This window comes from Armigeres subalbatus, chromosome 1 (assembly GCF_024139115.2).
Source record: "Armigeres subalbatus isolate Guangzhou_Male chromosome 1, GZ_Asu_2, whole genome shotgun sequence".
NCBI lineage: Eukaryota > Metazoa > Arthropoda > Insecta > Diptera > Culicidae > Armigeres > Armigeres subalbatus.
The window spans coordinates 305,767,065-305,794,577 of record NC_085139.1 but is presented as its reverse complement, the minus strand read 5'-3'; the positions used below and the strand labels follow the sequence as shown (position 1 = coordinate 305,794,577).

At 40.1% G+C, this 27,513-nt stretch overlaps 1 pseudogene; it reads left to right on the top strand.

The window, feature by feature from the left end:
• The first annotated feature begins 273 nt into the window (after positions 1–273).
• LOC134207544 (uncharacterized) overlaps positions 274–27,513 on the top strand; it is a 36,732-nt pseudogene continuing 9,492 nt past the window's right edge.

Below are 27,513 nucleotides of genomic sequence, written 5' to 3'. Positions count from 1 at the left end.
ACATCGTTCTGCTCTGTCATGGCAGCATCAACAACTACCACATCATCATCAGCATCATGGTCGCGTAGCGTCGTCGCAATTCTCTCGCATACAGCGAAGCCCCTGGACTGGTGTTGTACTCTTCAAAGCTCTTTATCTGGTAGCAGCTGCTGTCTGATAATGCACAAAGCCCACGACAGACGTAGTCGCGATTTCGCTGCGTGTGGTGGGTACTCTTCGGATCGCTCTTCACCTTCTGCTGCGCTAAACTTCGCTGAATAATGTCCTAACGCTTGGAACTAATCTCCATTATCTACGTCACGCGATTAGCTCCATCGTTTTGTTTTCAATTTCATCGTGCAAATAAATAGTCAACCATTCGGACCGCGCAATGAGCTCAAGCTGCAGCAACTGCAAGTGTTCCTACACGGCCGGCCTGGTCGGGTTGAGCCTGGCCGGATTCCTGCTGTCGCTGTACACGTCCTACGTGGAGATACGGGCCGAACGGGATAACAGCTACGAGGCCATGTGCGACATCAGCGAGCGGATCAGCTGCACCAAAGTGTTTACCTCGCCGTAAGTATTCTATCAATCCCGATCCTAATTCAGAACCGGGTACGAATCCGAATGATAATTTTGATACCATCAGCCAGCGTTGTTGTGCGGGTTGCAAAACGGTAGGCGTTGCTCAGTTCAGTATGACGCTCATAAATAAAGAGCGAGATTTATTGCCCATCAAATGATGATGGTAGTGGTGCGTTGAAAAGTTGTTTACAAACAAGTTAATCCCACAACGAGCTAAAACAAACATAAATCACGAAAAGTTGAAACAAATTCAAAAGTGACAAAAAAAGAAGCACCACGTGGCCATCCGATGCGATGGTGAAGAAGGCGACGACATGAGCGAGCATAAAAGGCAAAACACATAAAATATTCATTACAACAAATAAACATTGCATTGTGGTGAACCATACAAATATATTGCATTGGGGTTGGGGGTTCAGCCGGCTGTGGCCGTGATATTACTCGAGCAACACCTGCTTCGTGCACTTATCAAGCGAAATCGATTTTCGATCAAAAGACCGATGACGGTTGATGACAAACGTATAGGAAAAGCTTTACCTATCCTCCTAAAGCAAATTGATCTTGACTTTAAACATTATCTGAAATCATTATCCCGAAAGAAATTGATTTGCCTTAGGGGCAAGCCAGAGTAGACGCGACGCGACAGTGCAATTTGACAGCCTGTTGATAATGATTCTTATTCTTTTACGTGAGTCGCGTCGCGTCGCATCGCTCGTCGCGTTTACTCTGGATTGCCCCTTAGTTGCTACTCCTTTCGTATTTGAAAACGGAAATTTCTCACCATTAGAAGTCAAAAAAAAAGTCTCACCAACTAGCGTAACCGGGCGAATTCTAGGCGATTCTATTCGGAATTTTTAGCAAGTTGTTCAGCAACATAACTGTCATTAGTTCTGTCCAATGAGAGCTTGAAGTAGCTCGAAGTTTCTCCCTGTCCTGTTCATGCCCATTTGTTGACAAAAAAAAACGAGCAGGACGGGAACAACTTCGAGCTGCTCATTGGACAGCACTATTGTAAACTATTATTTCACGCATGCTGCGATGACAGTTCTGCGTTGCTTTTAAATTGAATTGGGTGCCCCTGAAAACGCGAGGATTTTTGTTTTGGATTTCGGGATGCTTGTCCTTTCAAGAATCAGTATAAATATCTCGATGTATATTTTTGAATTATTGATTGATTTGCTTGATAAGTCAACGTTACATCCTAAGCTAACATTTCCTCCCATGACCCTAATATTTTGTGTGAGAATTCATCACCTATCGATCCACCCATGCAAGGATTTAAGAAAAGCAACAAAACTCCACGACATGACAGCATCGCCGCACACTTGACAACTGGGCTATCACATCGCACACAGAGATCAACCGCGCAGACTCCGTTTGTGTCGCACGCAGTCAGATGTTTGTTTGATTGCTTGATGGTGGTCATACCTCGATATTGTTTGCCCGATACTATTATTATCTACCCTGAGAGCTGGATAAACGCTCTGATGATAAGAAAAAAATATTTAAAAAAAAACATTTGAGTTTAACTGAAATTTGATTATATAACAACCCTCAGTTATATTTTGTTTATTTTGTTAAATGAATATGGTTCGAAATGTGATTATGAACGAGGCAAAACAGACACGTGATTCCTATTTATTTAACGAAAGCCAAGTAGAAAAATACGCAAAATATAGCCAATAGTCCAAAATATATTTAGATGTAGAAAATACATCATTTACTCCTATTTTCCGTAGATTTTTTGGAAATCGATTCATTACAACTGCTTTTAGAATTAGGATATCCTTCAGAGAAAATATCAAAATCTGTTTCAAAAATTTATTCTGAGAATTCTTGAACAATTTTTTTATGATTTTCAAGGAACATTCGGCATACATTACAGAAATTCCTTAAGGATTTTGAAATAATTTCAGGATTTTTTCACAAGAAGAAAGTAGGGAAAAACATTGTAAGAAGATTTCAACTTCAGTATTTTGTTAAGGTATTTACTTCATGTTAAAGTTATTTGATTGTCTTATAAAACACTAGTCGACCCGGCAGACGTTAGCATGCAATCTGCATAGTAGGCGAAAATGTGCGTTGTAAACTGTTCTGCAAAACTTCCATACTTCCATACTTTTAGTTTTGCACGATTTACTCATCTTAATTCGTTATATCATATAAACCTGTCGGAAGCTGCGGATCCTATCGGTTGAAGGAATGAAGAAAATCCATCCAGCCTTTTCGAGTTAGGGTATGCGGATACGAACACAGACCATTTTATTTTTATTATATAGAGAACAGATTTGCCAATCTGCTGGCAATGAAAAAATGACATTTTAAAGGAAATTTTTACTTTATTATGCAACTTGAACTTTATTACTATATTCGTTATCCTCCCGACATCCCGTCATTCTGCCCACTAGCACTGCTCTGGACCGATTGCGACCGATGACGACGGCATATCCTGACTCGTCGGTTTTTACCGATGATGGCAGAGGCCGTGTCGGTGGACGCATTTCCATCGCATCGTGTCGGATAGGCTTTTGTCGTCCTTCGTTCACGCACTCTTCCGCCGTACATGTTTGCATCATATTGTTGAAACCGCGCCGGGCGACAACCGACCGCGAAACAAAGGCTGAAATGGGACATGGCGTTGATAGCGCGACACGCAGCACCGGACCGAGTATGGCCGACTCGCGACTGGGAGTGCTTTGGAGATTAATTCGGTGCGATTGTGTTTTGCATATCTGATGAAATGGAGATGGCACTTGAATACCCTGACGGGTTGTGCAACGTGGTATAGAGCGCGGTGCAATGCAAATTGGAAATACACTCACCGAACCAATGTAAATGAATTATGGTTTTCCTATACTGGAAATAAAACGTGGGGTTCTGTTTATATTATATATGCAATCACTTGACGAACAAAATAATATGACACGCTACAAAGTCATATAAATAAACCAAAAAACTGAAAAAAATAATAATGCGAAGAAAAAATTAACTAAAGGTATGTAACATCCAATTTTTGAAAGGCAAGATAAATGCGCCATGAGTGGATAGACTGAACTACATTAAAACTTAATCCCTTTGACTAGAGTATAATATGGCTCAATTCTTAGCCTTACATGCTGTTGTTGAGCACAAAGCGTTGTATATATTTAAATTGAAGCTCTAACAAAAATTATGCTATCAGACGACTTGCCAAATAATCAAAAGCAACAACAATTGTGCACAATTCATTATTTAAGCCATCTCGAGAGAATTAGACTTTATGATCGGTGATTTTTCCTAATATTCTCTCTGGTGGTGGATGGTTTTCCAGCTCTTGTTCGGTTGGTGCATTATTCACTATAAATCGTTTGAAAAAGCCGTAAGGTAGGCAACGGAGTTGCACGCTCGATAAGTCAGCTATCAAACCAACGGATAGCTCATTCGGCGCAATTTGGCCTCACATTTGGCGATCCTGCCAGGTTGTTCCTGGTTGGAAATTATTGTTTTGAAAGTATCATGTGGGTGTGATTGGGACATTTTTGTTTTCTCGTACAACTAAGTTGTACCGAAAGGCTATCATTTCACCTGAAACGAACTTTTATAGAAGTCTTTGAGACCCATACACTGAGCTGATTCTGCATCTAAATATTATCTGCAACGAACATATATTTTTGCAATCAAGCTTTGCAAATAAATTTTATTGTTCCTGCACATAAAACTGTAGATTTTGTACCTCTTAAGTTTTATGTGCAATGCATACATGAAATAAATGCATTGAATAGTGTTTATCTAACTGCCCAATGTGTTTTATGTGCGCCTGTTAATAATAAATATTTGGTTTGCTTATAAAAAAATCCTAAGGGTTGTGTACAAGACACGACCGCCCGACGTAAACTACGTGAAACAGTTTGGTAAAATGAAGAATCTAGTGCCATTATCCATGAGTATTACAAAATTACTTCGTTGGATTTCTTATGAAATTTACATTTTGAAAGGAACTAATATATTTATGTAATTAAAACAAATTTATTGAATTTCCGAGTTTTGTATAATATGAATAGTTTAGTTTTGTTCATTGCTCTTTTTCGAATTTTTCGAAAAATATTCTAAATGAGCTTAACTAAACTTGGGTATTTCTAAATTTCAATTTATCAAGTTTAATTGCACTTTTTACTGTATTTAACCGTTAAAACTTTAGAAATGAGGATAACTTCCGTCAAATCACTGAAGACGCACACATGTTTTTGCAAAGACCACGCGTCAAAGCGTCATTCGTGATTTCGCTACTGACGGCATCATTTCGATTGAACTGTCTCCATCTCCATCTTTCGATTGATTGTTAATAATCCGCCTTCCCAATCACAAGCTGCAACAAAATCAAATAAGATCTTGAGAAAATTTCACCTGCCTGCCACTGATGCCATCCATACGAATTCATAATTGTAGCATCTCCTCCCGGGGCGCACTCGTGATTCTGCTACGGACGGCAACATTATGGCGTCGCCAAGTGCTTAATTTGCTCTTTGAACAATATTCGCCTCACCTCTTCCTTTGCATTGGATGGTGGCCCTGAGAAGAACCGATGCTGGGACCGCCGCCCGCGACATTTCTAATGAAGTGCCACGCGCGCGGGGGAGCAGTTTTCTTATACTTAATAAAGATGGCTCATTAGTCCCGCCTCTTTGTTGTCCGGTATGGCTGCAAATATTGTGTAACCGTCAAACACTCACCAAAGGGCGTGGCTACAGATTCAATTTATTGATTACAAGAAAGCAGCCTTCCAGCGCGCGAGCCATTTTCGTTCGAGATGTCGCGGAGACCAGACCATGGTACCACCTTCGGCATCGGAGGAGCTCCTACCGGAAATTTTATTCCCGGCGATGGTGTGGGTCGCGCGGTCGTCGTCGTCAGCATCAACAGCACTCAGATGAAATTTTCTTGCGTGCCTCTACGATGGCGGCTATGGTGGTGTTTATTTCTGCAACGGTTGCGTCTGAAGTGTCATCAGTGAAAGCAGCTCTAAGCCATAATTTGAGGCGAGACGAATTTTGATCAAAGTGCATATCAATCGCTTTGGTGATGGCTGATAGTTTCCGTCAGTGGCGGAATCACGACCGTGCGTCAGGGACGCTACAAAAATTTATTCACATGGATAGCATCAATACCAGTGAAATTTCCCCTCAAGATTATTATTTTAGTAGATAGACTGCTACTTGTTTCAGGTTTAACTTCCATCCATGCAAATACATTTTTGCAGCTTCTCCTTCTGACGCACACTCTTCGTTCCCACCGATGGCGTAGGTAGCGCTCGTAACAGGATCGTTGCGACAGAAAATCCAACGATGGCAATCTGTTGCAGTGTAGCGGTAGAACCATAGAGCCAGCAACTGCATTTGAGTGAAATACTATGATATTCAGACCATCGAATGGTTGCTGTTGTGTTGGTGATTAGAAATCCGCATGATCTGAAATCTGTCCTTTTCAGGGCATTAAATTTTTCATTGGAGGAATTTGGTTTGACTAAGAGTAAATTCATGAGATTGTTGCAATAAATCGGCAGCAGTTACGCAAAAATTCACAAGATTCAATCCATCATTCGACTTCTGCAGAGTAAGTGATTAAAAATCCATCGAAAGATAAAGACGCTATTCGTGTTTGAAATCTATCCTAATTTCGCGACGGTCTCGAATTTGGAAATTTCCGTTTTACATCCTGTATCTGAGGCTTCCCCTTAGACGTAGTTTACGTCAAAAATTATTTCAACTTAATTTTCCTTCCAAACATAATGGTGGTCCTGAAAAGAACTGATTCATTTCACAACGATGCTGTTGGGAACACGGATGAAAAGATGTACTGCTGTTGCCAGACCGCCACCACCACCTGACGAAAAATTTTCATCCGCATCATCACTCATAAATCTCAATCAACGAGCCCTCCCGTGTGAACGAAATCGTCCGTTCTCCGTGACATGCAGAATGAAAATGACGCGCGCACGCGAAACACGGGGCTTTTTATACACAGGGAAAACGAAGCAGTGGTTCAAAAGGCCCGTACGTTACTGCAATTTGATGTCCGTGTTGGGGATTTATGAACGGGATTGAATTTTCACCCGGTTTGGAAAGAAATAACATTTTCAATAGTTTAACGTTGATAATCATTAGTATCAATATAATTGGCAAATTGCTGGAGATTTGAATCGATTGAGCCAAATAAATGGTCGAAAATCCATCGAAAGATAAAGACGTTATTACCGTTTGAAATCTTACATGATTTCGTGACGGTCCTCAATTTGGAAATTTTCATTTTGCACCCTGTATCTGAGGCTTCCCTTAGAGATGTAAGCCACGCCAAAATAGGAGACATTTTGATTCTAGAATTGAAAATTTTAATGAAATGGATGCATATATATATATATATATATATATATATATATATATATATATATATATATATATATATATATATATATATATATATATATAAGCTATATTTTAATAATTCAATATTTTTATTTCGAGCTTGTAAGAAACGGTAACAAATATATGACATAGGAAAATTAATTGAGGTGACGGCGATATTGCACACTTCTTCCATGCGGAACAAATTCTAGAAAACGATGCCAGCACAGCAGCCCGGAAAATACTGACATGCACCATATTTTGTCTAGTTCTACGGTGACCAAATCAAATACCGGTAAAACCAGCATGAATTACGGTATTATTCCATCACATTTTGGTACGGAACTGTATCTCGCCGCATCTTCATATATGAAATTGTTGATAGGGAGTATTTCTTCGATGTTCCAGTTGTATCCGACGGTCAATCTTCCATCCGACGATTCGGACATTATTCCGCCGGTAAAATCAATTAGAAAGATCGCCTTGAAAATCGGTGACGATTTTCAAAACGATCGTATGAATCGATTGCAGTTCGGTGATAAAATACGACAGGAACATCGAAGAAAACATTTCTGATAATTTTCTTGTCATCATTTTCAAGGCGATCTTCTAATTTGATTTTACCGGCGGAATAATGTCCGAATCGGCGGATGGAAGATTGACCGTCGGATACAAAGGAACATCGGAGAAAATACCCTGTCAACAATTTCATTCGGCAAACTTGTTGGGATTAGCGCTATTGTTTTGTTAGCTGCCAGCATCGATTTCAAAGTGGATCTGCAGAAGAACTCGATGGAAGTGTTCTATTATTTACTTCGTCAGATGAGGTTTGTCCGTGATAATGTGAGCAGCTGATCCGCATCTCAAGTCGTTTCCAATCATTTGACTGTCTTGTTTGATAACATCGAGGATAAAGTAATTCAGGATGGAAAACCGTAACGCCACCTTTTATATTTTTCATCCACCAGATAAATTTTCTTCGGTTTTATTTGTTGACTAACCATGTTGTTTTGCATTCAACTTTTGTTTTATTGCGCGCTCTTGAATTTTAAGTGCCGGCATTGGGTTAACAACTATGGACCGATGCACATAAAAATATTGTCATACTAATTAAATTCTAAATAAAATCTTTCATATTGTATATGCTTAGCTTTTTAAACATCATTATCATGAAATGAAAATCAAATGCTTGTACATAAAAATCCAGTCAGAGAAATCCATTTTCCTTATATGATTACCGCACATAAAATAAAAGATTGACCGTGACAACTGAACATCGAAGAAAACACCCTCTATCAAATTTCTCATATGGCATAAACCGCCGGCAGATCGATGTCTGTACCAAAAATGTGATGGAATAATACGTAATTCATGCTGGTTGCAATTATTACCGGCTATCTTCTGATTTGGTCACCGTAGAACTAGACAAAACTGGGCTCTGCTGGCTGGCATCGTTTTCTAGAATTTGTTCCGCATGGAAGACAAGTGTGCAATATCGTACACCGTCAACTCAATTAATTTCCCATGTCATATTTTACTTCGTTTCTCAATTAAATAAAAAATATTGAATTATTAAAAATATTGTACTTATAAAATATATATATATATATATATATATATATATATATGCGCATCTCCTTGATTTCTGATTAAAGTTTTCAATTCTAGAATCAAAATGTCTCCTATTTGTTTTGCAAACCAAATATTTATTATTAAAATACGCAATAAAACACATTGGAGCGGTTGAATAAACACTATTCGAAATGCATTTATTTCATAGTATGTGGATTGCACATAAAACTAAGAGGTACAAAAATTCAGTTTATGTGCAAATAGTAATATTATTTCAAAGTCTGATTGCAAAATATATGTGCGTTGCAGATATTAGATGCAGAATCAGCCTGTGTAGAAGACCATCTGATTGAATGATTGTCCGTCGGTTTCGATTCAGATGTTCGATCAGGCGGCTGCCTGGAATGACGCTTTCGAAGGCTTACTTACGGTCTTAGCCTCTAACGCTAGATCGCAGCAATCACCAATCGGAAATTTTGTTGTCTTTGTGACCTTTGTTATGAGACCACTTGTACCACTTTCGTTTTTTCGTCCAAAAGAGGCCGAACGAGTACACTATATAGATTCTATGCGCATTCCAGTTCAGAAAGGACTGAACTATCCTCAGTACTTAATACTCTACTACATTACTATACTACTACTACACTACTACACACACACAATACTACTACTACTATACACTACTACTACTACTACTATTACTATACTACTACTACTACTACTACTACTATACTATCATTACTACTACTACTACTACTACTAATACTACTACTACTACTACTACTATCATCATTATTATACTATTAATATTTATATTACGCTTATTACGCACAATATTATTATTATTAATATTATTATTACTACTATTAATAATATTATAATTAATATTAATATTATTATTACTATTATTATTATTATTATTATATTACTATTATCTTATTTATTATTATTTATTATTATTTAATATTATTAATATTAATATTATTGAATATTATTAAAATACTATTATTAATATTACTACACATTATTATTACTATTATTAATACTAATATTAATAATATTACTAATATTAATAATATACTATTACTAATAATATTATTATATTACTACTATTATTAATATTAATAATAATACTACTATTAATATTATTATTAATATTATTATTATTATTACTACTACTACTACTATTATTACTAATAATATTAATACTACTTATTACTACTACTACTACTTTTCAATACTACTACTACTATTACTACTACTACTACTACTACTACTACTACTACTACTAATACCAACGATTCACCACATTTCACAGCCCATACCCGTTATGGTTCTTTCATCTCGTGCTCTTGAAAAAATATTGGGCACGTAGTTTGTATAATCACCTTAATTCAATTTTAGCTATAAGGTAGGTACAATACCATCCAGACTAGGATGAACTTCAAGCGACCAAGTCTACTGGCGGAGGAAGGTTGTCGTCCTGGATAATAGCAAGTCGTCATTGAACACTAAGGACGTTTGATCCTTAGTGTGAGCTGACCTTGAGGTGTTGAAGATATTAGGTGTTTCATCGTTTCGATATCGATTGTCATTTGGAGACAACCCTGCCATCGATCCGCTCTATTGTCGGGAATGTTTTGTGATCAGGTTCGGGAACGGCTTGCAAGTTTTCCGACTAAAAGGGCCCGGCGTTAGGTTTCTATAACTAAAAGACCTGCTGGATAGTTCGGTGATGGGCTGAATTAGTTTGACAGTTGATGTCATCAAATAGCAGCAGCTCTTATCCGCTACCGAATTTGGTCACCTGTCAGTCGCACTACTGTTATAGCAGAGCGTTTAGTAACGACCGGTAAAGTGTCAAGATAATGCTTTGGTAAGCTTGGAGGCATTGTCGGAATAGATCTCGCAAACTTGCTACGCCGCGCGACGAAACGTTTGAGGGAACCAGAATGCTGTAGAAAGAACTCCCGACAAGTTCCAGATGAACAGCCGTAGTGGAAAGATTGGAATGAGGAGTTATTACAAAATGCCTTTAAAATTATTATCTTGTAACGATTTGTACTTCATTTATTGATTGTTTTTTAATCAGTATGTAGGGCTAACTTGAGTTCCATGGTAACGCTAAAATGTTCTATTGGTTATTCATTCGTACAGAACAAAGATATTTAGTTACTAAATAAAGATTGTCGCTGTCGCTGTCCGGAACATCTTTGCTGGCGAGGATAGGGAGCTAAATGTCAAAGAAGGAAAATTTATACGATACGGGTAGCCAGCTGTCAAGGTACCCAACATGTTCGACAGCAGAACAAAGGCCGAAGCGCAATCTTATCTAGTAACAAAAATACCTTTGTCAGAACGAATCGACAACAGAGTTCAGTTTGCTGAGTATTGTTGCGACGAACGGTCGATTTGAAACCCTCCAGTACGACAATGAGCGCAGCGTAGAGTTGAATTCATTTTTGTTTAAGTTGGTTGAGCTCCCCGGCTCCATCTGTTGGAATCGAGTATCATTGGAATCAGGTAAATAAAAAAAAAGTATATTAATAAGAGTTTAAGAAAATGAAAGACAAGACAAGACGGAAGGCAGAGAGGTAGGCCGGGTGGGAAAGAAAGGTCAAACAAATGGCACAAAACATAAAGTGGCAAAGAAAGATTTAAAAAAGGAACGAGAAGAAGAAAGATGATGCTAGCGTCCCCGCAGCTCTCCGGCAGTAGGGCAGAGGAGGCCGGGTGACAAAAACTGAAAGACAAAAAGGCATACGAGAAAAATGAATCTAAAAGGCAAAGAATTTGTAAAATGAAGAACCAAAAGTTGGCGGAATGAAAACAAAAACCCTGATTAATCACCTAGCGGTGATGAGGCCTTTCTCGCTCGTTCAAAGTGGACAAACATATTAGAAAAGTCTAATATAACACTAAAGATCTTATTTTTCAAATTTGTTTATGGCAGCCCTTACTTTGTACCGTTAAATGCAAAAACGATCCATAAAACATCAGAATGTTCCATAAAACGCTACCTCAAATCCAAAAAATAGCTACTTATCCAAAGAATAATTTTGATCCATAACTATACATAACTAAGCTAAAAATATATATCAAATAATTGTAAAATAAAGTACCTTTTTAAACATGATCAAGAAAACAATATCATTCCTAATATTTTCCATGAACGTATGACAAATGATCCATAAATGTTTGGAAAATTATTCATAGCAAAACTACATTGAATAAAAAAATACAATTTTGCTTCTTTATCGTGATTATGATCCATAACTTCGTCGATATGATCCATAATTTTGGTCAATTGACAAACTTTTCACTGAAGTCAGAATCCAGCTTAGGGGTTGGCACCTTCTGAAATAGTATGATTCTTCATCATAGATAAGAATTCATTTTTTGCTGATGAGCAGTTCCGTTTTTGTCAATGCCATTTAAATCACTCTTTCAATTAAGATTTCGATTTGATCCGATTAATAAAGTCTTAGAAGAATTTACTAGGGTTGCTTTTCTTCATATAGAGAGCATTTTCGGCATTTCTCAGCTTTCTCCCACATAACTGAGTGCTATTTGAAATTCTCAAACAGATATGTTGTCGCTAAGAATGGGTTTCCAATTAATTGGTCTCGTGAAGTCCAAGATTTAGGATTCATGTATATGAATTATAACTATCAAAAAACAGAAGGTATGCAAACGAAAAATATTTATAGTTAGTTAAATTTATAGAAATCAAACCATTTACAAAATAAATTGTTTTATTTTCAACTAATTTAGCCCAGCCATGTTTTCATATACTGTGCCAATATGAATTATTTGTTGCAACGTTAAGGAAGAATGATTACAGTGAATTCAAATCAAATGTTGAAATTGGATTCCAAGAGCTTCCATGCACACCAAAACATTATGAATATTAGGTGACATATCTGACATCTGACATTATGACACAAAAGATGACGTAAACTCAATCGTATATGTTTTCAACGTCAGATGATTTAAATATGCCACGGAACTCCAAAACACAGCAGCCGCACGGTGCGTTGCTGCACGAATGCACAAGCAGCAGATGATCAGTGCAAATTGCGTATAACCTGGTACTTCGATCACCAATTTTTCCAAGAAGTAAAGATAGCCAGGGGTAACGTTCTAGGCTCTCACCAGAGAGTCCCAGATCAACGCTCGTTCGGCTATTCTTTTTTTTTCAAAAACATATTTTCTAGTATAATACCAATGAACTTTAAACAATTTTATTTTCTATAACTCAATACCAAATTTTAAAACGAATTTTCGTGTTTGTAAACAAAGATTGAACATCGATTCGTCAAATCTGGAGGGAGAGCACTCCAATCCCAACACCACCAACAGACAGCCAGTTCACACCTTATATCAGGCTACATATCTACACATGTTGTTTAATCGAAATAATTAGATCTTCGTGTTGCCAATCTAAAAGTGGCAGTGCGAGTTGGCTCTTGTTTCGGACTGGCAGGGACGATCGCGCGATTTACTGAAATTTTGTGTTTTGCATTGCGCGGCCGGTAATAAAGTTAACGAGTTCAGTGCGTGTTGGTTCTTGTTTCGACGGCAGAAACCGCGCGATTTGCGATTTGTGTTTTGCATTGCGCGGCCGGTAATGTTAATTAGTGCAGTGCGTGTTGGCTCTTTGTTTCGGAGCGGAACGATCGCGCGGTTTGCCGAAATTTTGTGTTGCATTGCGCGGCCGGTAATAAAGATAGTGCAGTGCGAGTTGGCTCTTGTTTCGATTTAGAACGATCGCGATTTGCCGAAATTTGCGCGACCGGTAATAGTTAATTAGTTCAGTGCGAGTTGGCCTTGTTTCGACGGCAGAACGATCACGCGATTTGCCGAAATTTTGTGTTTTGCATTGCGCGGTCGGTATAAAGTTAATTAGTGCAGTGCGAGTTGGTTTTTGTTTCGGACGGCGGAACGATCGCGCGATTTGCCGAAATTGTGTTTTTGTTTGTTTTTCCTTAGGGATTTCACAAGTAAATTAATGAATATATTTTTATTATTTTTACAGCATATACAGATGACAAATATCATATATCGAATAGAGTCATTATTCACCTTTCCACTAACACAAAATTTCCTTCCCGAGACATCTATGAAGGTAGTATGGGTTCCTGATCTCTTCATTCAGATGTTGAACTAACATTCTTCCTTCCGTGATTGTAAGGACGTACAGGTATACAACTGCTACTGTATAGAAAAGGTACTAACTCCAAGTACCAATTTGCGACAATATACAGTAGATTGCTCAATGAGCATTGTATAGCCACCATGATTTGTACAATCCACATATGCTATGCTATGCTATGCTTTCGTGTTGCCAATCTGTAAATTAAATTTCGAACCTGAAAACTAACTATTTTCGGTTAAAATGTGTTTTAACGTTTAACAACCATTTTAAAATTGACGTCCTATATCCCTTGCCGGTGAAATAAAGGCATCATCCGGCCCCATTTTGATTTACTTGCCGTCAGGGCCATGCGGTGTGTTTGATGCTTCCTTCTGCGATATCCGATGCAAGCGAATGAAGCGAATGCAGCCGCCGCTCCGCCGCCGAAATGTGCTTGCATAGCGTCCTCACGCACATCAGCTGCGCTCCCATACGCTGATTGAACGCCGCTGATCGAACTCATGTAGGGTATGCGAGCGCATGATAGCAAAATAATAGAAAAATGGCCTGATTACGTTTAGTAAAGAGGTAACTTATTGAACACATCTTTTCGAAAGGTTACCCAAATAAACACTTTATAAGGCGATCATGGCCTCAGTGGAGACAATGGGGTCTTAATAATAGATCATCATTGCATTTAACGTTTGCTTTACTTAGCGACACGCTTGTAATTGTGCCATGTATAATATTAATTGAAACAATTTCTCCAACAATTGGCTTCATCTATAATGCCGCCAAAAGCGTAATGTTCCATATTCATGATAAATCAATCATTGACGATTATGCTTATGAGCAGTATAGTGGAGCCTATTTTACCTCAAGAAATTTAGAATATTAAGACGAAATGAATCCACTTCATTTCTAGCAAATTAAAAGTTTGTTCATTTGTTAATGCATTCTATCAATTTAATTATCAAATATATATTTTCTTTCATTGATTCAATAATACTTCCAATATTGCACTGTTACCTAGAGAGTGAATCTCGTGGTTTGAAAAGAAATGCACACATACTAATTTGATAAATACTGTACGACTTCGGTTTACTCTATACCATGTGGTTTCGAAGTTTTGTAATGGCAAGCGCCTTCCACCCCAGAGGTCAGAAGTCTCGAATCTAGGTGTATTCAGTTGAGAACATTTTGTATTTTTTATTCAAAAACAGATTTTTGGCCATAACTCCAGATTGGCGATGAGCTATTGATCTAATTTTCAATAGCAACAATGGGACCAATTCCAGTGTCTGCAACTTTTGCGAGCAAATCGAACAGAAGTTCAAAAGTGTGTCTCAAATTTGTACATACACACATACACACACACACACATGTCATTCTACACATACAGACATCACTCAATTCGTCGAGCTGAGTCGATCGGTATATAAAATTGGCCTCCGGGCTCCTATCAAAATTTGTTTTGAAGCATTATTAGCCTTTACGTACACTTATGTATAAAGGCAAAATGACAAAATGAAAATAAAACAAAATTAGATTTTAGATTAGATTTAGATTGATTTTGATTAGATTTAATTAATTTTGCAAACAAATTCAATAGAATTTTGTTGGAATTGGATTGATTTAGACTTGAATGGATTGGATTTGAATTGGGGATTTATTCAGATTGATTTCTGGATTGGATTTAAGTAGATTTGGATTTGGTTGGTTTTCGATTGGATTTAGATTGAGTTATATAATTTGGATTGGATGTGGATTGATTTGTTTTGGATATGGATAGATTCAGAGTTGCATAAATATGGATTGATTTTAGATTGGACATGATTTGATTTGGATTGAAATTAAATTGAATTTGGATTGATATGAATTGTTATTTGAATGTGTTTTAGATTAGATTTTGGGGTTTGAATACAATTTGAATTAGTTTTAGGATTATATTGAGTCACTCTATATTTTTCTTCATTGTTGAAAAGGAGGTAATTCGGTAATTCAATTGATTTAAAAGGAATCGATAATGATTTCCTTTTATGTTTAAGGTATTTTATGTTTATTATACACTCCAGAGTAGAGGAGGGAAGGAATGTGGATAAGATTTGAATGAGAGTATTACAAAATGCCTATAAATTGTTATCACATAACGATTTTACCATTTATTGATTGTTTTAATCAGTATGTAGGGCTAACTTGAGTTCCATGGTAACGCTAAAATGTTTTCGGTTTTTGTTCGTACAGAACGAATCGACAACAGAGTTCAGTTGTTGAGTACCTATTGTTGCGACGAACGGTCGAGCTTTGAAACCTCGTCCTGGTCACGATAATGTAACAAAAGACAAAGAGTAACGATTGAGTAGTAGCTCGACAACGGGTCGCTTGGTGGTGGGCAATCATACATAAGGTTTGCGCCCATCGATAAACGCTTCAGAAGAAGATGAATATCAACGGGTGATTCGGCCAAATTCTGTCCAACTTTAGCCGAGGAGGTCTTGTCCACCAGCGTTCATGTTGAAGAAGTTCGACCGGCGTGAGACCACGAGATGTGTCGATCAGCCAGATTTCCTTTCCTGGAACGTGGTTCTAGGGACAGCCAATTGTGCTTCTTGAACCTTGGATACACGGTTCCGACATAAGTTTCCAGCACGATGGTGGTGATTAAGCCATTGAAGGCTGTCATGTAATCTACCCAGGAAAAACACATTGGTTATGATTTGTGCGATGCAATTAATCTGGCATACAGTGGGTAGAGAGAATCGCCCACCAGAGATCTAGCGGCGAATGCTGTGCCGAGTCTTCAGAGAAGCAGCCTTCGATTTCTGCCAGCAGTTTGATACACACAATCGGTTGCTCTTCGAAGCTCATATAGACGCATCGCATAGGTTTCTTCAGAAGCATCTGAGAAAAGTGCAGCTGGAGACAGATTGTTCCGGCCACCGAAGCAAATCTGGAGTTCGGTCACCATGATTAAGGTGGAATGCTGTAGTTCTTGAAGGGGTTGATCCCAAGAATATGATTCCATCCGCTTGAAGATAGACCAGGCGCTGCATGACATTGTCGAATGGATGTAACGAGCCCCTATCAGGCCTAGCGCAGGTCGAAGATTTGGAGCAATGTAGGATAAAAACAATTCGTCGTGTAGATGAAGTCCCTCAGCACTAAACAGACAAACTGGAAGGCCGTTGCAGCGCCTTCGGTGCCACTTATAAATCGTCGACACTAAAATGCTTGAACTGCAGTCATGCAACGAAAATCTTGCGTGTTCGTCCGCCATAAAGCCTGTTTGATGGTAAGAAAGGTCTAAATACGGAGAGAAAACGATTCCGTAAGTCGTTGTTAGCTCGAAAATGGAGACGGCTCTGATAGCGTTCTGCTGCCAAAAGAATGCCGTTGCTCTTGCTATGATTGACTTCAGGATGGACTTTTATTGTGTTAATTTTTTGTTTTTCAATGTCCGCCAAAGTACTGGTTTGGTTCGAAAAGCTAAACAAAAAACAGGTCTGCTAAGTCCCATTCGAGGTTTTTGCTTTGGACGACACATCCCGTTTGTAGTGGAGAGTTGATGTTGGTTTAGGAAGGTCCAGAATTCCAGTTCATTGCTAAATGCTTCGTTCTTCGAAAGGATGGTAGGACATGAACTGAACCCTTTTCCGAGGAAAAGCGCTACAGGAAGATCGAAACCTGAAGAGACGGAGCAACTGTACCGCCTATTACACACACAAACTTCTCATGGAGGAGTTGAACCTTCATCAAGGACCACTGTGCCACAGCCTGTATATGTGTAGGCATAAACGGGAACCTTCTTACGAACGAGCGTGAGGTGATCCAGTGGCGCAGCACTGAAAGAGCACTCTGAATGGCGATGGCAGACTGTTATGGCGGTGATGGACCTGGGGGAGCGCGCAGGATTAATTCTACTTGGCTCCGAATTCCAGAAATCCAGGCGAGATTGGCCGCTGAAGTAAACAAAGCCTTGGGTTGACCATACCATGGAGAGCTATTTAAACACGTGTGGTGGGCCTGGTCATTACCAAGAGTTTGGGGAGGAGAGCTTTGCCGCAGGATGGATGGAAGGTGTCGTGATCTCAAAAGGGCGATAGTTGATTGTAGCAATCATCATTTGCAATCACATTGTCTGAACGCCGCCTTCAAAGGTACTTCTCCAAATTTTATGCCGTCGACTAAACCAACTGCAAGGGCTTCGTGGGCAGTACCAGTAGATGTTTATGGGCGAACGCCCAATTATCGGACCAGGCCCTGTTCGTATTCCCTTTACTGCAAATGCAGGGAATACAACGTGCCCACATCATCTATTATCGACTTCAGAAGCCGCATGATACATAATCGATCGGAACCAGCTAGTGGCAGCTGCTATACAACACTTTAGGCTTCCGGATAAACTACCTGATTGATCAAGACGACACGATGGATCAGGTGATGTGCGTGTTCGAGTTTCGGTTACGTGCCTCAAGATCCCTTCCAGAACGTCAGGAGTTGCAACAAGGGTGATGGTCTTTCGTTCGCATCAACATCAACTTGGAGGGGTATTTTAGCGAGGGCGGGATTGATACGAGGTGGTACTGATTTCACGAGTCCGTCCAGTTATTTTTTTCCGCCGACGACATTGATATCAGCTAACGTAACTTTGAATAGGATGGATGAAGAAGACATCAGACAAAAGCGAAGCTAAACGGATACTTGGTAATTTTCACACGTCAAAGACTGTACATGATAGGAAGAGGCATCGAGAGAGTCATGTAAGCCACCACGAGTTTCTACTTCGGTGGTGACGGAAATCAGGTGATTGAAGAATTGCATTGTGAATCACATGAAATTGCACCACCATTAACGATACCAGCAGAGAAATTCGGGCGAAGTGTGAAATCGCACGTGCCTTTTGGACTCCCAAGACGCCCGATCGAATGAAGTTCACTGCCGTACTAACTTGACCATCTACAAAACGCTTATAAGACCGGTGTTCTCTACGGACACGAGACCTGACGATGCTCGTGGAGATGGAGAGTTTTTCCAGAAGGGGTAACGTCACCATCTGTGGCGCAGATGGTGCGGCATGGATGGAAGGAGCAGATGAACCATAGGTTGCATAGCGCTGCTTGGAGAACCATCGTTCAACTGCGAAATCGGACGATGCGGTGGGCCAGGCACTTACCAGAATGTCGGCCATCGGTGAAATGGTCTCGACAACGATCCAACGGGCACAAGAAGGCGAATCTACAGCGGGCAAGCGTGATCATCAGGTAAAGTGACTACAACCTGTAGATGCAAAAGTGTTGGCGACGATACAGCCATGACCGAGCCGAATGAGAAGACCTATTATACCGTAGGCTCGCTATGTGTCAATAATAAATAAATAACTGATAGGTCAACGACAAGGGGACTTGCGTTTTTCAGGCCATTTTTCTTTCGCGCCGATTTCCTGAAGAGTGAAGATCCTGACTGGAGCGTATGTTTTACATGCCTCAGGTTTGTCATCACTTACGCCCTCGTTCCTACTACATCACCATTTCCAGGTGCTCTTAGTATGCTGCTCTTTTGACAGCTCACGCTCATCGGGTAAGAATTTCCGTTAATGTCCTTACACATGTCAGACTGGCTACTGGCCCTTGACATGGGGTTAACTCTCTCATGAATTTTCGGCGTTATAAACTATTCCTACTGATCTTTTTATTTATGAAATCGAGTTTTGCCGTTCCGCGCCCGTTTGTATCGTGTCTCGTTGCTTCTGTGCGATGTTCAGCAACTCGACTTATTCTGATTAAGTGCTTTATTTCATAATAAGACCTGTAACCCATCAGAGGTATTGACTAGGACACGTCATGTTTTCTATACTGAGTGAACTTGCGATTTCCAAAAGCGAAAAGCGTCGCGTAAATCAAAAGATTTACTTGATGGGTTTTCAACTTCATTGACCATTCGATCTTGGAAGAGTAGGCTCTTTGAATCCTGCTACATCAAAATGTTGACAAAGTCGATTTGAATGTTATAAAGGGCAGTTTAAATTTCTCTTTCCATTTGATTATGATAAAAGTTCCAGTTATGCCAGTGGCGCAGTGGGTGGGACGTAAGAGAATGTATCCTACTGCATGAAAATACATGGTAGGACAGTCGAAGTACATTAATCCTACCCATATTATAGTAAAGAACATAATATGGATAACTAAAAGATCTAATACTTATCAATACTCGTTTCAATTGCTAGATCTAAAATATCAAAAACGTTTTAGGTTAATCAGAGTTAAAGGCAGATCGTTTAGGTTTCAGGATTGTGAGAGAAATCTAGTTCGAAAGGCTTAGGTCTATGAGGAATGCTTCCATTCCAAAAAAGAACACTGTGTATTAACATTTTCCAAAGTCTTGAAGTTTTAATGGCTTCTTCTTCCATAACTGATTGAAAGTTTTCTGAAAGTGCGTAAGTGTTTCTGCTAGTTCAAGGAGGCTCAGAGAATTTCTGGAATAAAGTGACAGACTGACAGGTGACGTAATCGAAAGATGAATATTTAAACAAGATAAGAAGGCATGTCAACGGTAGTCTAAAATTTTGCCTTGAACGCCCATAAAATTGCACTTCGTTCAACAATGGCGACGAAATAGCCGTTCAACATTGTGAATTACCCTACTATAGACAGCCATTGGAAAGGAGAAATGTTAGGGTAAGTTAAACAGAAGAGAAAACTTGCATCCTCACATTTGCTAAACGAAATTTCGTCCAATTTGGTAAGGTAGATGAAAAAAATTGCCCAAAAGTCTTTGCTCACATTATGTGATGGAGTCCTTTTAGTCTTTCTACTGACCTCCTGTCATAGGCATGAGCTCGATCTTTATTGATGAAACGAAACAAGATATAAGTCAATGCAGATATAGTAATTTGAAGACAGTCTATGATGACTGTAGCACATACGGATGTCTGGTAGTAGTCGAAAAATCTGATTGAAATTGAGATCTCCGAAAGTCCTTGAAATTCCTTAAAGTATTCTTATTCTATAGGTTTTGATAATCCAGTTTTGTCCTACCCACGTCTCGAACGTGACCGCGCCTCTGGTTCCATTCCAATAACACCTTAATGATTTAAAAAATCCATCTAACAAACATTTCATATTACCCCTTATCTTCATTCCAGCTATATGCGGTTTCGTACCAGGGACCACTCCCTCATTAATGACTCGCTCAACATCCCAAACGGACTTTCTGGCATCTTTACTACTTCCTGGCGTCGGGCTGTCCTTCAGCAACAGCATCCGTATTTCCCGGCTCACCACCTACCTGATTACAATGCTGTCCGTCTATTTGGCCTATTTGCTGTACTTCGTACTCGGAGGATTTGCGACGTTTGCGTCGACCTATGCCGTCATCAATCTGATCAGCCTGATCCTGGCGGTACAGAAGGGCCATATTCTGGTGCGTGAGAGTAAGTCCTGCGCGTCGCAGAAGGATCTAAATTACATTTTGAGAGTTAGAATTATAGGCATTTTTAAAAAGCTTATTAAATTGTTACATGCCAGAAATTTACTTGATGTTGTAATAACGATTTTCCTATTATACATAGTTGTATTTATTGCTAAATTCTACTGATTTCAATAAATTTCATATGTGATGGTTTTATTGCACAAACGTCCGTTTTGAACTCTATCTTCGAAAAATCGAAAGTTTTCACGAGCTTTGAAAGCTCATAAATAACAGGACACTTTTTTTAATGTGAGTGCACGTTGAGACCGTCAGCTGACGTGACACCCGAAGTTGTCAAACGCTGACGATTCTACCACTACAACGAAGGTATCGGAAATCTGACGCGTGTCTAGCGTTCTCTGATGTGCGCCAATTCTCAAAAAGCCATTGCGTGCGGGTTCTGGTGGGGTAATCGTTCACATCGAAACCGAGCCAAGAACGTCGATTCGCCATGCCGTCGCCTTCAGCCCTGCGCTTGTTGCGACCGAATAATGTAAACGTCAGAAGTCTCACGATGAGAAAGGCATTCGCGATGATAGAATCAGTAATTATGTGCTCTTTTCATGAAAATTCTTGCTCATTTTGACCAAAGCAAGAAGTGTCGCTGTAACTAGTGTTTGTTTATTCTGTGCGTGTCCGAGTGAAGTGAAACAACTTTGTCCACGGCCAGCGTATTTACCGGCTTACGCGGATGAGGACTTCTTCTTCTCGAAAGTTAGCGTAAGTCCCCTGAGAAGGAACATCGAGAGCGCGATTCTACGAATAGAAGCAGCCTTCATCGGTCGTCGAGTGCCATTTATTGTGTCCATCGAGTGTAGTGGCAAGACGACGCCCACCATCGCCGTAGACAAGACCGCCACTCGGCAGATGATGGATGATCACATTCCCAGCACTTGTGGTATGTGGTGTCCAGCAGCAACAACGTCATCGGCAAGATGATCCTGAGCGAGTCTCTACCCTATGACGGTCGTCACCATGGTCCAGCTGACCAGCATCACCATCCTACAGTGGGCCATTCTTCAACCTGTGGGAGTTCGCAAATACGTGGACATCTCGTGGCGGTATTATCAAGTTCATCGTGCCGCTTATGGCAAGTTTCACCCTTTTCGGTCACCTCGCATATTCCATCTGAAGTTCCAGGCCTACGCGCACAGGGCAGTTTTCTTATTGTCCTGATTGCATATCAGTCACCCTAACTTTTCTTCAATCGCTGTAGCCAGTCAGCCACGCCGCAGAAAAATTTAATCACCCAATCATGCCGCTTAATTCGATCGACTCAAACATTGCACCCGCAGCTAATTTGTTGAGGAGTGTGGGTATGATACCTACGATTTTTTCACCGTCCGGCTGGTGTCGTTGCCACCAAAAGGAGTTCGAACAACAGCACAGTGGAGAACTTTCCACAGCAAATCTAATCAAAATAGTTTAAGAAATTTAGACAAATAAGAAAACTCCGAATTAATTGATGATTTAGAAAGCAGACCAGCCGTTTTCAGTGGATTTAACTTGTTGATAGATTTCGGCCGAAAATTCAAACCAATTCTCCCTGTGCACGATGCTCGTATTTACATCGCACGCTGGCGTAACGCCTATTGCACAAACTGGTTCGCGTTATTTTGCTCTACCATTCGCCTCATGTTGGATGAGATCGGCTGATGTTGTCGTCGTATAATGTTCTGTATTGATTAGGCAGGTGCTGGGGTCTTGTTCGAAGTTGTTTTTATGATGAGGATGGAAATCGCATCAGAAATTGCAATTTCAAAATATCCAACCAAAAGTGATTGCAATAAGTTAAATAGAAAGAATATGTTTTTTTTTGTCCAGATAACTTATTTGAATTTCATAGGCTCATGAGTTTTTAGATATATATTAAAATCGTTGAGTGTTTTTAAAAACGCAGATAAAAGTTTATACATTTTCAGTTTTTTAGAATTTTTGGCAGAAAGCCCGAAAAACCCATATTTTATATATTCAAATCGACTTAACCTGATAAATTCAAATTCAAAGTGATGTTCGGTGCGTGTGCGCGCGCAAAAGTTCCCGTCAAATTTTCCAGGCACTTTGATCTTTAACCGACATTTTGCTTCCGCAGCGTTGTGTCGACGCAAAACCTGTCTTATCTATTGCGTCACTATTAAGCTTTCTTCTCTTCAATGGTTCTATATTCCAACTGAACATGGCCTGCTTTTCAACTTAGTAATTCTGTAGCATCGCTTCAGTTATTGATTGAAAGATTTTCTATGCCCTCCAGGGCAAGAATATGTATCTTGTGTGACAAGTACAATACTGGGGTAGGTATTCGTTGGATCGTTGGATGTCGTAGCTGACAATGTGACCATTGACTGCGGCAAATCTTAAACCGTAACACACCACGCAAATACCCGTATAAACCGTAACACGTTCACGCCTATACTAGCGTTACGTAGTCGCCTGCAGCTTAGTGTTCTTAAAGTTCAGCAGCCCTCTGCGGTAGAGCGCTATTTCGTACTAAATGTCGATAACTCGAAATTGTGTTCAATTTCGCTTCTTATCCCAACTGACAATCTCTTTGAATTACCAAGGAAGTCTTTGACCTACTATTTCCCAAATTTGAATTAAGCTTAAATACTGAACTATTGTAGAACTGAATGCTGCTTCAGTACCTCTCTTCGATATTGAGGCAAGGAATCGATTGCAGAACCCAACTGACAAAGCTTAAAATTTTTTCCAACGGTCATTTTGATATAAATAAAAAAAAAGTGTCACCAATAATAAATTTTGAAGGAAGCTCATTTAGTAAAAAAGCTTTTTACTTCCAAATTTTTAAAATCCATACAAAGTTACCATTTCGGAGTAAGTACGGCGCGGCGCTATTGTAGCTTATGGGAAAGTCCGTCAACTTTAGATTCCGAAAGTATCACAGCGTATTCCTATTTGCATATAAATACTAAATATATAAATGGAAATCAAATCCCGGAGGAACTTCCTGAGGAATTTCGGAGGAACTTCCCGGAGGAATTCCCGGAGGAATTTCCGGAGAATTCCCGGAGGAACTATCGAGAATCTCGGAGGAACCTCCTGGAGGGAATTTCCGAGGAACTTCCGGAGGAATTTCCGGAGGAACTTCCGAAAATTCCTGGAGAACTTCCGGAGGAATTTCCAGAGGAATCCTCCGAGGAATTCTTTGAGGAACTTCCGGAGGAATTCCCGAGAACTGGAGGAATTTTTGAAAGAAACTTCCGAGGAATTTCGGGAGGAACTTCCGAGGAATTCCCGAGGAACTTCCGGAGAAATTCCCGGTGAACTTCCGGAGGAATTCGAGAACTTCCAGGAATTCCCGGAGAACTTCCGGAGTGAATCTCGAGGAACTTCCGATAGTTCCCGGAGGAACTTCCGAGGAATTCCCGAGAAACTTCCGGAGGAAATTCCCGGAGGAACTCGGAGGAATTCCGGAGGAACTTCCGGTGAAGCCCTGAGGAACTTCCGAGGAATTCGAGGAACTTCCGGAGGAATTTCGGAGGAAATTTCCGAGAACTTCCCGAGGAATTCCCGGAGGAACTTCCGGAGAATTCGGAGGAACTTCCGAGGAATTCCCGAGGAACTTCCGGAGGAATTCGGAGGAACTCCCGAGGAATTCCCGAGGACTTCCGGAGGAATCGGAGGAACTTCCGGAGGAACTTCCGGAGGATTCTTGAGGAACTTCCGGAGAATTTTCGGAGGAACTTCCGAGGAATTCCTGAGAATTTCCGAGGAACTTCCGAGGAATTTTGAGGAATTCGAGGAACTTCCGAGAATTCAGAGAATCGGAGGAATTCCCGGAGGAACTTCCGGAGGAATTTGGAGGAACTTCCGAGGAACTTCCTGAGGAACTTCCGGAGGAATTCCTGGAGGAACTTGAGGAAACCCCGGAGGAACTTTGTATGTAAAACGAACATATATAAAAATAGCCTCATGCTAACTCACACCTGGAAATTTGTATGGCGAAAGACATCTAACACAGGTTTCTTACTAGCAGGTGCCTTTCACGAAAATCTATTTGGTACCAGTTATGGTGGAAGCTGCGTTTGCTACCACGCTCACTCAAATAATTTTCTGATTAAGGTGTCTATTTCGAGATATTGCTTAGGATGCCTTTCGCCATGTTGATTTCCGAAAATAACTCCCAGTGTGCCGCCTCAAAGTAGGCGATTCATTGCTGGAAAGCGAAGCCAATTGTGTCCTAAAATGGAAAATATATTCGATTTTCCTTCACACGGAATGCGATGAAGTTAATCATCTGAACGCGCCGTTTTTCCAACTCAAAAGTCGGAATTAACATTGTAACAAGATGGAAAATGTATGATAAAAATATTATTCAAACGCATCAGCAAAAACAATCGGTAGCAATTTTGTTTCTTATGGGCCTCGACGATCCAGACTGATCGTTGATTCGTTCTGATATATTGCCTTTTTCAGCAACAGATGTCGCCAGCCCAAAAATACATGGTAAGAAAGTCCTGCTTAAAAATAATTTTCTGACTTAGACTATTATCAGAATTAAGATAACATCGGTTCATGTATTCTAACCGATGCACTACCGTTTCCAACCATAAACGATGTAGGGCTTTAGGTTATCTTGTGAAGCATCAGGTACAGTCAAATTGCTTTTTAAGTGATGCCCGGAGGAAGGTTAAGTTCTGTATCGATAAAGCAATTCCTCCCTGTAAGAAACGCACGCTCATAGTCGTCCCTGCAGCGTTCAGAGAAGCAGCTAGGAAAAGACTGCAGGAGTGCTCATACTTCAAGCAGTAGCTGCTCACCCGGTCTCCGTGTTTGTAAATGCGCATGTCGCCGCAGCCAGCGAACGATTTTCAAATTGACGTTAAAGCTCTGACAACAAATTCTTCCCCACGACCCCACACCATTTTGTAAACCAGCGCCGTCGTCTGGTAACAGAATGTAAAAAAGTCGATAAAGCAGATCACGATTTGTAACCTTAATGGAGTATAAATAAATGAAATATTATAAGGAAACGGAAGACATGAAACGCTGTAATGATGTCCGACTCGGCAAAGACATCTGCTGCGATGTTGTCAGGCACTGGGCAGTCTGCCGAATTCAAGTGAAGGTCGTGTTCGATAGCATGTTTGCTAAGCATGTTTGGGATCCAGGAGTGCTTAGGCTGCTTTGGAATCGCGGAATAATGCTGGCAGAATTGTATAGACGGTGATGATTTCGGGACATGAAGCAGGCATTGATGAGTGCCATGGTTGCTTCGGCCGAGATAATGCCATATATCAGGAAGACTGTCTGAGACCAATGCCGACACCACGGCTCGAATCTAATCCGTTAACCTGAGTTCGAGATTGTAGAAATCTCGGTTAAGGAGCTCGCTACAGACCCTAAGAGCCACAGAATTGTCACCCCTTTCGGAAGTTGCTAGCTAAGGAAGCTATTTAAAATGGCTGATGAGAAGTGCCAATTCCTGCTCCAGTCCGACGCCGGCCATCGCAGAATCCAGCCCTTCAATAAGGAGAGAGGAAATCTTTGTGTTCTCCGGAGGTGGTTGCAGCGGAAGAGGCGGCTATGCGACAAAAATGCCGCCAGCACGATGGCGAAAGCGAAGATGCCTGTCTCGCACAGGCTGACTCGGTTGGTGCTGAGTATGATAGTAGAATCTATAGATGAGCTTTTGTTACGGCTGAGTCGATTTTTTTGCCCGCACACGCGCATAAGGACGTCACAGCCCCTAACGCTTCCATTGAAATCGTGACGTCATGCTTCCGTTTGGAGACACGGTACGGACAGTTCATGGAGACGAGGATTTATTTTCGCTCATCTTATATTCCATTATCTATAGTGTTGAGGGTAACAATCCTGATGCTCGAAGAAACGAAGTCGTTTACAGAGTTTCGTCGAGGTTATGTGGGCGGTACAGCCGTTCCAAGTTGTAGAACAAGTAGTTTATCAATAATACCCTCCGGTCTGACCCAGATTGCTCCTGGTCCGACAACTTACTTTTGATTTTGGAAATGCGGAAAAAACGAGAGACTTTGGTCAATGGAGACTCCAAGAACTTTCAGTATTATCGTTAAATATCTGAAGACTAAAAAGAATTCGCAAACTGTCAAAATCAACTAATAAATCGGGCCGAAACAATCAGCGAAGAAATTCATAGCGACCAAAAGGAACTAGCGATTGGAAGCTTTGATTTCGATAAACCTTGTTGCGTTCAATTTGGAAAACCTTCGAAAGTAAAAAAGTGTTTGATATAATGAGACCAATAATTGAATTATCATGTAGAAACCGATTAACATAAGATAACGTCGACTTCTTTTCATAAATAGTTTCATTAATATTTTCGCACTGATGTTCGTTCAACTAGTAAAATAAATTACATATTGTGAATCAAATGGTTTATTCACGTAACTGAACGAT